This window comes from Rattus rattus, chromosome 5, assembly GCF_011064425.1.
Source record: "Rattus rattus isolate New Zealand chromosome 5, Rrattus_CSIRO_v1, whole genome shotgun sequence".
Taxonomy (NCBI): domain Eukaryota; kingdom Metazoa; phylum Chordata; class Mammalia; order Rodentia; family Muridae; genus Rattus; species Rattus rattus.
The window spans coordinates 102,416,015-102,428,442 of NC_046158.1; positions in this window are offsets into that span (position 1 = coordinate 102,416,015).

The window sequence follows — 12,428 nt, forward strand, 5'->3', positions numbered from 1 at the left end:
TTAAATGTCATCCATGCCTGCATAATTCTAGAAAAGGAGATCTCAGGTTAGAGAGATGGCTCAGCATTTACGAGCACTGACTATTCTTGCAGAGTGCTTGGGTCCCAGCATCCATACTATGGTCACAGTTGCCTGTAACTCCAGTTTTAGGGAATCTCATGCCCTCTTCTGACCTGCGTAGGTACTGACTGCAAGCATAGGCAGCATATACGTGCACTCAGGTACATGCACATAAAATAAAATAACAAAAATTGAAGAAAAAAGTTGTTAGTGCTCTCAATAAGAAAAAAATACTGGAAATAAACATATCTCAAACTACACAAAGTGCCAGCCCCAAATTTACAAACCATATTTAAATGGAGTTAACAATTCTTACTGATTTTTAAAGTCTAAATTTTCTTTTCTGACTCTGAACATAACCTGTGCTGATAGACGTACATTACACAAAGATAGGAATTGGGGGGGAGTTTTATTTCTCCTCAAAAGAGTCAGAAGAAATCACTTTTAAAATTCCAAATGGCATATTCTGGCATGTTAAGACAACTGTTTATTGCTGTGGTTTGAATACGAAATGTGGCCCTCAGGATCCTGTGGTCCTTTGTCCCCAGCTGGGGGCACCATTGTTGGAAGTGCTGAAAACTTTGGGAGGCTTTGCATAGCTGAATCAAGTACACAGCAGGAGACCTGACTTGGGGACAGGAGTTTACCTTAGACTTGTCTGTGTCCCTCTCTTGGTTTCTTGGCTGTTAATGAGCCAAGAAGCTGTTCTCTAGCAAGCCTTGCTGACTCACTTCTAGCCCAGAAACCAGGGAGAGAGCTGGTATGTTTTTATAACTTTATGAAAGTTTGAGTGTGAACGAATCACCCTTTCACTTATATCTTGCCAGCTTCTTAATGTTGCTTTAAACACCAATTCATAATTATGTATTTATAAAATTAATTTTGCTCAATTATAAGGACAACAATAAAATTGTGTATATTCTCATAGCCAAAAGAGGAATCATATTGTACACCATCGTGTTATCGGCTTTCATTTAATTCACTTTGTTTTTTTTAACTTTAGACAGGGCCTCACTCTGTAGCCCAGTCTAACTTCTGACTCCTGATTCTCCTGCCTCACCCTCCTAGATGCTGGTAGGTTAGACATGTATCACTATACCTGGCTATAAAATACTTGTTCTGTGTTTTCACCGATGTTCAACATTTATATAAAATAGTATAGCCTGATAAACCTTATTTTATGGCATTTTTGCTTTTGTATATGATGTAAAGCACACAGAATCTTATGTGTCTTCACTGCTCTGGACACTAATTTTTAATAGCTCTATGAATTTGAATAGTGATTACCATAGTTGGCTTTTCTCCAGCACGATAACACCATGACCAAAGCAATTTTCATCTTACAGCTCAAGTCTGTAATCCATAACTTAGGGAAGTCAGTGCAGAAGCTTAAGCAGGAACTGAAGCAGAAACTAGGGAGCAATATTTAACACATAATATCTTGGTCCTCATGGCTTGATCAGACATCTTTCTTACATAGGTCATACCCACTCAACTAAAAATGTTACTTCCCACAGTAGGCTGGGACCACTCACATCAGTGAGACATTCAGAAAACGCGCAGACTCACCTACAGTCCAGTCTGGTGGAGGCAGTCCCTCAGTCGAGGCTTCCTCTTCGCCCGCGTGTCAAGCTGACAAGCACGATTAGCCATCACACTGACTAATGGCTTTGTTAGCTAAATTCTCATTTCATAATTCTAATCACCTCCAAATGTTCTTTTGGAATTTTTAAAGAGTCATTACTGCTTTTCCTAATGATTTATAACATTTACCTGCAAATGATGAGTACTGAACTTTGACTAATCAGGTACAAGTTATTTTCCCACATGGCCTTTTACGATGCTTAGTCTTTGTCTCTACAGACGTTTTAAAATAACTGGGAAGTTGGAAGCGACCTTCCGCAATGCCTTACCTATTGCTTGCGATCTTGGGCAGATCCTGCATGCACAGCTTGATGCTGATGCCCCCTTTCTTCTGATGTGTTATATAAGTAAGCATTTAAAATCACCAGAGCCTCCTTTACATGCTCTGCGAGAATTCCCTCACATGTGTGAAGATTTTAACGCATTACCATCTGCTTCATTGTTGTCTCTTCCGTTTCATATATAAATGGAATTCTGCATCATTTGCAAGCTCACTATGATATACAAAAATGCCTTGTATTCTGTTTCATTTATATATATATGCATGCTACATATATGCATGCTATATATGTTATACATAGTATATATGTACGTAATATATGTATGTATATATGTATACATGTACAATATGTATATATGTTATATATAATGATATAGATATACAAAGCATATATACATATATACACATATATACTTTGAAATAGCTTGAAACTTGTTTACAGAACTAGCAGCCATTTAGTCTCAATATATTTTAATGAAAAGCTCTTGACATTACACATTTAGAAATTGTACTGTCCTTTCTTTATTGAACATTGCTCTGTTTAATGAAAGGGAATGTTCACTAAGTATTTTGAATATTGCTCCTGTGTGTTATTGAGTACGTATCGCTTTCATCAATGGGATTGCTCTTTACAAAATTTCCTTATATAATGTGTGTGTGTGTGTGTGTGTGTGGCGTGCGTGTGCGTGTGCATGTGCGTGTGCATGTGCATGTGTATGGAGTGTACTCACACACACGTCATGGCACTCATGTAGAAGTTAAAGGGGAACTTAAAGAAGTCAACTCTCTCCTTCAACCAAGTGGACCCTAGGGAACTCAGGCCCAAGCCTCAGCAGCAAATACCTTTGAATACTGGGGTCTTCTTGCCTGCCTGAGACAGTTGGCATAGTACCATTTGCTAAATTCCTGGCTATTTCAAACAACAGGGTGACCATGGCTTTTTATATACTTAGAAAAACTTGCCTATAAAGCTTTCTTAATCAAGATGGGTTTGGAGCTACATACATGACAAGATTTGAGGGTTTTGTATCTTGATTATATTTCTCACTTATAATATGCAGACATGTATATATACTCAACTATGCATAAACCTTTTATGCAAAATCAAAATCTCTTCTCTACATCTTTCAATTCTTTGCTTTTTATACACTGTATTTTAAATAACTCTATTTCCCAGAGATAGATAGTTTTATACATCTTTCTGAATTTCAATCTATTTGCCTTCTTTTTTCCTAACTCATCGTTTCCCTCCGCCTGCATCCTTGGAACTACTACTTTTGCAGTATTCTAACATCTTAAATAAAAGGCTATTTCATTCATCATTTCTTATCTTCCTAAATGATAGCCCTAAAGATATAAATGTACCTTTGAAATATATTTGAAAAATTTCCAGAAATCTTGATGCATGCTTTCTTGGTTTAATTATGTCCTAAAGATATTTTAATTGCATTCTTATTCCCTCTTTAACTAAATTGTTTTTAAATTGAATCTTAATTAAATTTTAGTTTTGTTTGTTCTTGAGAAAAGGATGTAACCTAATGTCCAGTTTTTAAAAGTCCACATCATAGGCATGGTTTTGGACCTAATTAAATTTTATAAACATTCCCCAGGCACTTGACAAAACAATTTTCTTTATTTCTAGTTTAACTTTATAGAAATCATAAGTAGTAGGCACATTTACCTAATCTGACTTGTGATAGCATTCTTTGTTCTCTCTCTCTCTCTCTCTCTCTCTCTCTCTCTCTCTCTCTCTCTCTCTCTCTCTCTCTCTCTGCCCTGCTCCTGCTCTCTCACTGGCTTATTCTCTTTCTCCCAATTTATACTTCTATTTTAGGCACTATGCTGCCTTATAACCACGTACAATTCAAAAACTGAAAATCAGGGGATTCATGTAAGTATGAACTACAATCTATGGAAACTCTCCTGCATGCTAGACAATGCAGAAGGCCCTTAAGAGTGAGCAGTCTTCACAATAGTCCAAGATAATATAAAATACTTTGGTGTGACTTTAACCAAGCAAGTGAAAGATCTATATGACAAGAACTTCAAGTCTCTGAAGAAAGAATGGAAGAAGATCTCAGAAGATGGAAAGACCTCCCATGCTCATGGATTGGCAGGATTAATAGAGTAAAAATGGCTATTTTGCCAAAGGCAATCTACAGATTCAATGCAATGGCTGTCAAAATTCCAACTCAATTCTTCATAGAGTTAGAAAGAGCAATTTGCAAATTCATTTAGAATAACACAAAAACCCAGGATAATGAAAAGTATTCTCAACAGTAAAAATACTTCTGGGGGAATCACCATCCCTGACCTCAAGCTGTATTACAGAGAAATAGTGATAAAAACTGTATGGTGTTGGTACAGAGACAGGCAAGTAGACCAGTTGAATAGAATTAAAAACCAAGAAATGAACCCACACACCTAATGGTCACTTGATCTTTGACAAAGAAGCTAAAAACATCCAATGGAAGAAAGATAGCATTTTCAACAAATGGTGCTGGTTCAACTGGAGGTCAGCATGTTGAAGAATGCAAATTGATCCATTCTTATCACCCTGTACAAAGCTTAAGTCCAAATGGATCAAGGACCTCCACATCAAACCAGATACACTCAAACTAATAGGAGAAAAACTGGGCAAGAGTCTCGAACACATGGGCACTGGGGAAAATTTCCTGAACAAAACACCAATGGCTTATGCTCTAAGATCAAGAATTGACAAGTGAGACCTCATTAAACTGCAATGCTTCTGTAAGACAAAGGACACTGTCATTAGGAGAAGACAGCAACCAACAGATTGGGAAAAGATCTTTACCAATCCTAAATCTGATAGAGGGCTAATATCCAAAATATACAAGAACTCAAGAAGTTAGATTTCAGAGAGCCAGATAACCCTACCACAAAATGGGGTACAAGTTAAACAAAGAATTCTCGGCTGAGGAATATTGAATGGCTGAGAAGTACCTAAAGAAATGCTCAACTTCCTTAATCTTCGGGAAATGCAAATCAAAACAACACTGAGAGTCCACCTCACACCAGTCAGAATGGCTAAGATAAAAAGCTCAGGTGACAGCAGATGCTGGCGAGGATGTGGAAAAAGAGGAACACTCCTCCATTGTTGGTGGGATTGAAAGCTGGCACAATCACTCTGGAAATCTGGAGGTTCCTCAGAAAACTGGACATTGCACTACCTGACGACCCAGCTATACCTCTCCTGGGAATATACACAAAAGATGTTCCACGATACCACAAAGACCCATGCCCCACTATATTCATAGCCTTATGTATAATAGGAAGAAACTGGAAAGAACCCAGATGCCCTTCACCAGAGGAATGGATACAGAAAATGTGGTACATTTATACAGTGGACTACTACTTAGCTATCAAAAATAATGACTTCATGGAATCCATAGGCAAATGGATTGAACTAGAAAATATCTTGAGTGAGGTAACCCAACGACAGAAAAACATACATGGTACGCACTCATTGATAAGTGGATATTAGCCCAAAAGCTCAAATTACCTAAGATACAATCCATAGACCACATGAAAGTCAAGGAGAAGGACAACCAAAGTGAGAATTCTTCACTCTTTCATAAAAAGGAGAACAAAAATAGTCATAGGAGGGGATATGGAGGCAAAGTTTGGAGCAGAGATTAAAGGAACTGCCATCAAGAGCCTGCCTTACATGTGACATATATATATACACATACATATATGCACAGCCACCAAAACTAGATAAGAGTGATCGAGCTAAAAGTACATGCTGACAGTAACTGGATATAAAAGTCTCCTGAGAGGCACAGCCAGAGCATGTCAAATGCAGAGGCAAATGCTAGCAGCAAACCACTGAACTGAGAACAGGATACGTGCTGGAGGAATTAGACAAAGGATCGAAATAGCTGAAGGGACTTGCAACCCCCTAAGAACAACAGTGCCAACCAACCAGATCCCCTAGGGACTAAACCCAAAGACTATACATGGACTGAACTATGGTGCCATCTGCATATGTAGCAGAGGATGGCCTTGTTGGGCACCAGTGGAAGGAGAAACCCTTAGTCCTGCCAACATTGAATCCCCCAGTTTAGGGGAATGTCGTGGAGGGCAGGAATGAGGGTAGATGGTGAGGGGAACACTCTTATAGAAGAAGGGGAAAGGATGGGATAGGAGATTTATATCCAGGAAACCGGGAAAGGAAATAACATTAGAAATGTAAATAAAAAATCCAATAAAAGGAAAAAGAAAGAAAGAAAATTATGACAGACAACAGCTAAATAAAATAAGATAATAAATTAATGGAGTAAACTAAAAAAAAGTGAGTAGTCACAAAACAGATTTCCGGTCCTTGTGGGGGCATGGCTTAGAAATGCCAAGAAATAGATATAAACAATAATAAATGACAATAGTTCATGTTGTAGATAAGGATGTGATTTTTACTATAAAAATAGAGGAACAGATGAAGGGGCTTGGGATTTTGGGAATGGTGGCACTGTGAACGTCTACATAGGGCCTCAGGGAGAAGATGACATTTAACTAAGGATGTGAGAGAGGTAAAAGAGTGAGTTAGTGCTGCATGGCTCCCAGGGGAAGATGTTCCAGCTTTTACAAAGAGCAAGGTGTTAAACCAGGAGTGGTCCAGTCTTAAGAGTAACAAATCTCCCTATTGCTGGCACAGAGAAAACAAAGTTGAGGGGAATATCAGATAATTTATGATACGGCACTTTACACAGAAAATCGAAAATGATACACAAGGAAGGAGTTAGATATGTTAATGAAATAAGATACTTAATTTAATTATGTATTTTAGTGCCTTTGGGAGCAAAGGATAATAGGAACCAAGTTTTCTACAAGAAAAATCTTCTACATCAAGTCCTTCAGTTTTTATAAACCTCATTTTCAAAAGTAGTTGGATCTTTGTTTTGAAATTTCTCTTTCTCAAATCTTTGCAAACTGCCTGAATCCTGCCCATCTCTTCTCTAAATGCAACCTGCATAATACATTTTCATATTCAGAGTTTGTATTTTCCTACATCAAACATAATTACCTGTGAAGCATTTTGTGATATTTCTGCAAAATAAATTATATTACAGAGCATTTGGGGCTCCATTTACTACCTACAACAATTGGTTTGAGTCTATTGCATTCTTGGCATAATGATATGAATGATAATGGATATTATTTAGATGCCAAGGGTGTTCTCCCATGGTACTGCATGAAGCTGATGAATTTCTGAAGATTCAACTAGCAGCTGAAGTGTCTCAGTTCATCTGCACAGGAAGAGTGCTTCTCGGGTTTCAGGCATAGCAATGCCCGGCATGTAAAGGAAGCAGACATCTGACCCCACTTCTATACACTAGCTCTTCACTCACAGCCCAGCTCCTGCAGACACAGCAATTACTCAGAGCATGGGACTTCATGGCAGAAGGACCATCTATCTCTTGAACTGTGGTGAATACACAAAAATGAAATAGTTTTCACATTTGGGATTTGTACAATTAAAATTATAATTGTTCATTTCAAGATAAATATAAAGTCTTATCCAGCAGCTCTGCACAGAATATAACCTTAAGTCTTTTTTCTAGTTGTGGGGACTAAAATTAAATTTGTAAAGCTAGAATAACCAGGTTCCACACTCAGCAACATTGTTTATATCATTTCTGCAGTATAGTGTTAGCCTAGATTTAACTCCTGTCTCTACTACTTAGCAAATCTGTTACATAAATCATGTAAATAACAGTCATATCTGTGTTCTGGTTTAGTCATCTGTACATTTAGATTTCAAATATACTTTTTTTTCTTGATATAGAGGTTAAATGAGATTAATGTCCTAATTCTTATGTTATGAAGCCTAAGACAATAAATATTATAACTTATATGAATTCTATAGATGAATCATTCTCTGGTAGGAAGTGGGGAGGTTCATCTTACATGAATTTTATTTGTTCTAGTTACAATAGATATGATAAATATTTTTCTCTTCGGAGTTATTTTGTTGCCCAGTGCCAACTATGAGCATGTACTAGCTAGTAACAAAAACAAAACCTACCAGGAGATAAAAAGAATATGACAAAGATTGGAAAAAGAAAGAAAACCATTCCATTTTTAAGTCTCATTCTCTGACTGATGAAATTCTGATAAACTAAGTTAGATTGTTTCTTTGTTCATTGATACTATGGAAGGTCATCCAAAAAAGACAGATAAGCATTATTTATGTTATTCAGATAGAGTTAGCCATCACCTGGACAGCTTAAACAGTAGGCACTTGTCTTCTGGCTCTGGGAACTTGGAAGTTCAAGGTCAAACTGTTGTCATAGTAAGATGGTGGTCCTCTTCATAGTCTGTCGATAGCCCCACTATTCTGCTGTGTATTCTTAGCCTCTCCTAATACATGCATATAGGGGCATGGTTATTCCTCTTGGTTGTGCCTTCTCTTAAAAAAAATGCTAACCCCCATCATCTCATGAACTCATCTAAACATGTTTATGTTTCAAACATTCAATTTACAAACATCATTACATTGAGATTACAGCTTCAACCCATGAAATTGAAGGGAAAATGAATATTAAATCTATAAGAGGAGTATATCATAATTTTTATTTAATAAGTGAGCTTAAAATCAACTGAATATGGGTTTGGGGTCACCCAAAGAGGCACAGACAACCTACCAGTGTCCACACACCCAAAGAAAAGTGACTTCTCCTTACATAAATACTTAGTAATTGTTAATATTGCTTCATCTGGGGATAGAGCCTCATGATTCCCTCTCCTATCCATCTAGAATCTTGACTACTTGATTTTTGGCAGTCTTATGCAAGTAATTCCAGTAATACCCTGAGTTCATGAGTGCAATTGCCATTTCTGCCTTGAGGAGTGAATAGTTGGCATCTATGTCCCATTTAGGACTGAGTGGTCACTAAACTATTATTTTCAACATCATGACCAATTATGAGCCTTGTATTTATTGACGCCCACTGTAAGAAGAAATTCCTCTGGTCAAAGTTGAAAGTAATTCTAATCTATCAGTATGAATACAAATATATAAAAGGAGGTGGACAAAATGTCCTTTAAACAAGACAACAGTAGTAGATTTCTACATCAAGCTTATGACTTTCATAGCCATGGACTGTGTCCAGGTTTCTTGTACCAAATCTGAGTTTCTTCTTGTAGAGCAAGTCTCATATCCAGTTGGAAAGTGGTTGGTTGCTCTATAGAAACCATGCCACTATTACACCAAAGGCACAGTTTACCTGAAAGGTTAGGATGGCAACATTCAGGGTTCCTCACTGAATAATATCACTAATGAGTTTTATTCTTCCAGTGGCCTACATAGTACCTTAGGGTAGCATGAAAGCTATCCTGAAGGGAGAACATTTTCAGAACAGTTTCAGCTGGATTTCACACTATTCTAAAACCTAAATGTGTGGTATCATCAGCAATAGGGTCTAACCATCTAGTTGTGAGAGATAACCAAATGTAATGGTTTGTGTTATACCACTGATCTCTGAGGTCTCACAGATTGATAACTCATAGCAAGGTATTTCATGTTTTGCACTGAAAAGTGCATTTAGCAACCCATGGCTTCCGTGAGAAGCATTGCCCATTCAAATACCTTAAAGATCTCAATTAGCTTACATATTGTAGTGGTTTACCCAAGTAATTTTCATAATCTTTAGTTCAGATTACTTCATAGTTTGCCTCTGTCTGCCCTCATCCTCTTGTCCCCATTCCTGTACACCTTTAGATCCCTGTACCCCTCTCAACTTTCACATCACAAGAGTTCTACTATCTTCAACTCCCATTTCAAGGCTTCTTTCCTCTCCCTGTATTTTGAGGGTTTTTCTCATTACTTTAGAGATACTTCAAAACAGACACACACAAGTCTAAAAAATGAAAACTAGGATTCATCTATGAGGCAGAGCATATAAGCAGAACTTCTTGGATAGTCACACTCATTTGCACAACACTAACTTACCCATGTGACTCTCATTGGCTAAGTTGGTGATCAATTAGAAATCAGCAAACATAGTTCAATAAAAGACTTAATTGGTGTTTATAAATTAGACCTTGTTTCCTAAACACACCTTGTCTTGGGAGCTAACTAGCATGCTGTAAAGAAGCTTGAGCTAGACAAGAGAGTTAACAGAAGCCTAGAGGGAAGAAGGTTGCAGAGAGCGAGAGCCCACCTGGGCATTCCAGGCGTGCCCCATCTTGCAGCTACACGGGAACCCTGAAAGGAAGAGAAAAACAATGCATAGCATCTCAGCAAGCACATAGAGTGTTATAAAGTGACAAATTAGTTATTTCCAATTGAGTATAATGAATTGTTAGTTGAAATTCATGATAAAAACAAACTATCAACATATTCTCTTAAATTAGTTATGGATCAGTGAAGTTCAGCCTCAAAACAGGATTTTGTGATATTTGTTTAGAATACAACAAGCCTAGATAAGGAGAGAAAGCTGTGGCTGAACCTAGCAATAGATATGAGAATGGAAATGAGAAGAAGGGAGACAATAATTTCTCAAAATCTGATAAAGTTTTCATAGTCTTAGGATTTCATTTGTCTAGAGAAAAGAAAATGTTGTGGTTAGTTGATCATATCAGATTAAGGTCAGCCAAATATGGTAAAATGCAGAGCACAATAACTGTCTTTTAAGTGAATTAAATATTATTTCTCTTGTGTTCATAAAAAATATAAAAGACAGTATAGAGTTGCAAACTGCTTCTATGTTGTTAGTCTACCATCTAAAGGCATTGTCTCATGACAGCCCCTCATGCACTGAAACTCATCTGTGATCTAATCAGCCCAAAAGAAAGAAGATGTGTTGTTGCATATAGTATTAAAAGAAATCATTTGCTTCTGTAGAATTACAAAACAGAGTCAAAAGGCCATGAAAACATATAAGGAATGGAAATGAAGAATAGCTATATGAGAACACTGTATATATCACATTATTCAAGTAACTTTGTCTTCCTATGGGTGGATCATTTGCTAGAAAGGCTATAAGTTTCATGCAGAAATATGTTACAGAAAACAGCAGTTAGAGAAAGGAAGATCCCAGAATCAGAGGTGACTGAGACATCAAGAGCCACTAATAACTTCAGAGAAAATTTAAGCCTGAAAAACAGATTCCCTACAAAATCCACCATGTCATAAATAATGTCATGGACTCCCACACACCCATTATAGAGCTTTTATGCTCATAGCTTATACTGTATTATACACTCCCTGTATACTTCTAAATAACAAAGGATTTAAAATAAAATACAGCTATACTACAAACTAAGTTAGTCTAAATCATAAGGAATCAAAGACTCTGAAAGCATTTATATTAAATGTAGAAAAAATACAAAGTCAGTGACTTGGGGGTCAAACAATAAGCTTTGGAAACCACAGAGCTGAAATAATGTGTGGACAGAAATAAGTAGATAGAATTGAATTAAGGGGAAAATATATATGCACATGTGTGTGTATGTATATAAAGAGGAAGAAAATAAGGAAGGAAGGAAGGAAGGGAGGGAGGGAGGGGGGAGGAGGGAGGGAGGAGGGAGGGAGGGAGGAGGGAGGAGGAAGGAAAAAAATTCTCAGCTAGAATATACTTAGTTTTCCAGTGAGTGATAAATAGCATTCAGAAGATGAAAATGGAAAGTATAACATCCAAATAACACTATGACATTTGGCACTTAATCTCTCTTGCCTCTTCGGACTAACTCAATCCCAAGAATACGTAGCCAAGACTGTGTCCTACAGAAAGTCCTACCTCATTTATCCCTGCAAACTCTGCAAGTGAAACGCCATGAATATGGTTTGGAACAGTTCTCTAAGGTGTTTTGATTTGCATGTCCTTATAAAATGATGGAATAAATCCCATTTTTGAGTACCTAGATGAACATACTTACAGAAGAATTGACGCTGCCGAGTCATCAGACTCTCACTTTCACCCAGTCTCAAGGGCCAGTGTTTTCTGGATACTCCAGCAAACTTCTCCCACAAATGGACCTTATCCACCACTACTAGAGCTTCCCCCCTGAACAGTGTTAATTATCTTGGCTAGTATACTAGTTGGAATGAAAAGTATCCCCCATTGGCTCATGTAGTAGGCCAACAGTTTGTGACACTAGGAGTTTTGTATGTATGAAGACGTAGTGGACAGTCATGATAGTTTTTCAATGAACCTATAATTTAAACTATCACAGTTTAGTAATTGCTATGGAAAATGAACTTTTCCAGGGTAGTTCATCAGAGTAACAGAAAAGTAACCAATACGGAAATTGGTACAGAGAATGGGGTGTTGTGATACAGTCAACCATATGTTCTTCTTGCTTTTGGATTATTTTTATGGTAGAACTTGGAACTGTGTGCTGGAATAGCCATTAAATGTTGGAAGTAGAATTAATCAGTCATCATAGTAGGAGTTTTAAAGTAGAGAATGCTGAGAGAATT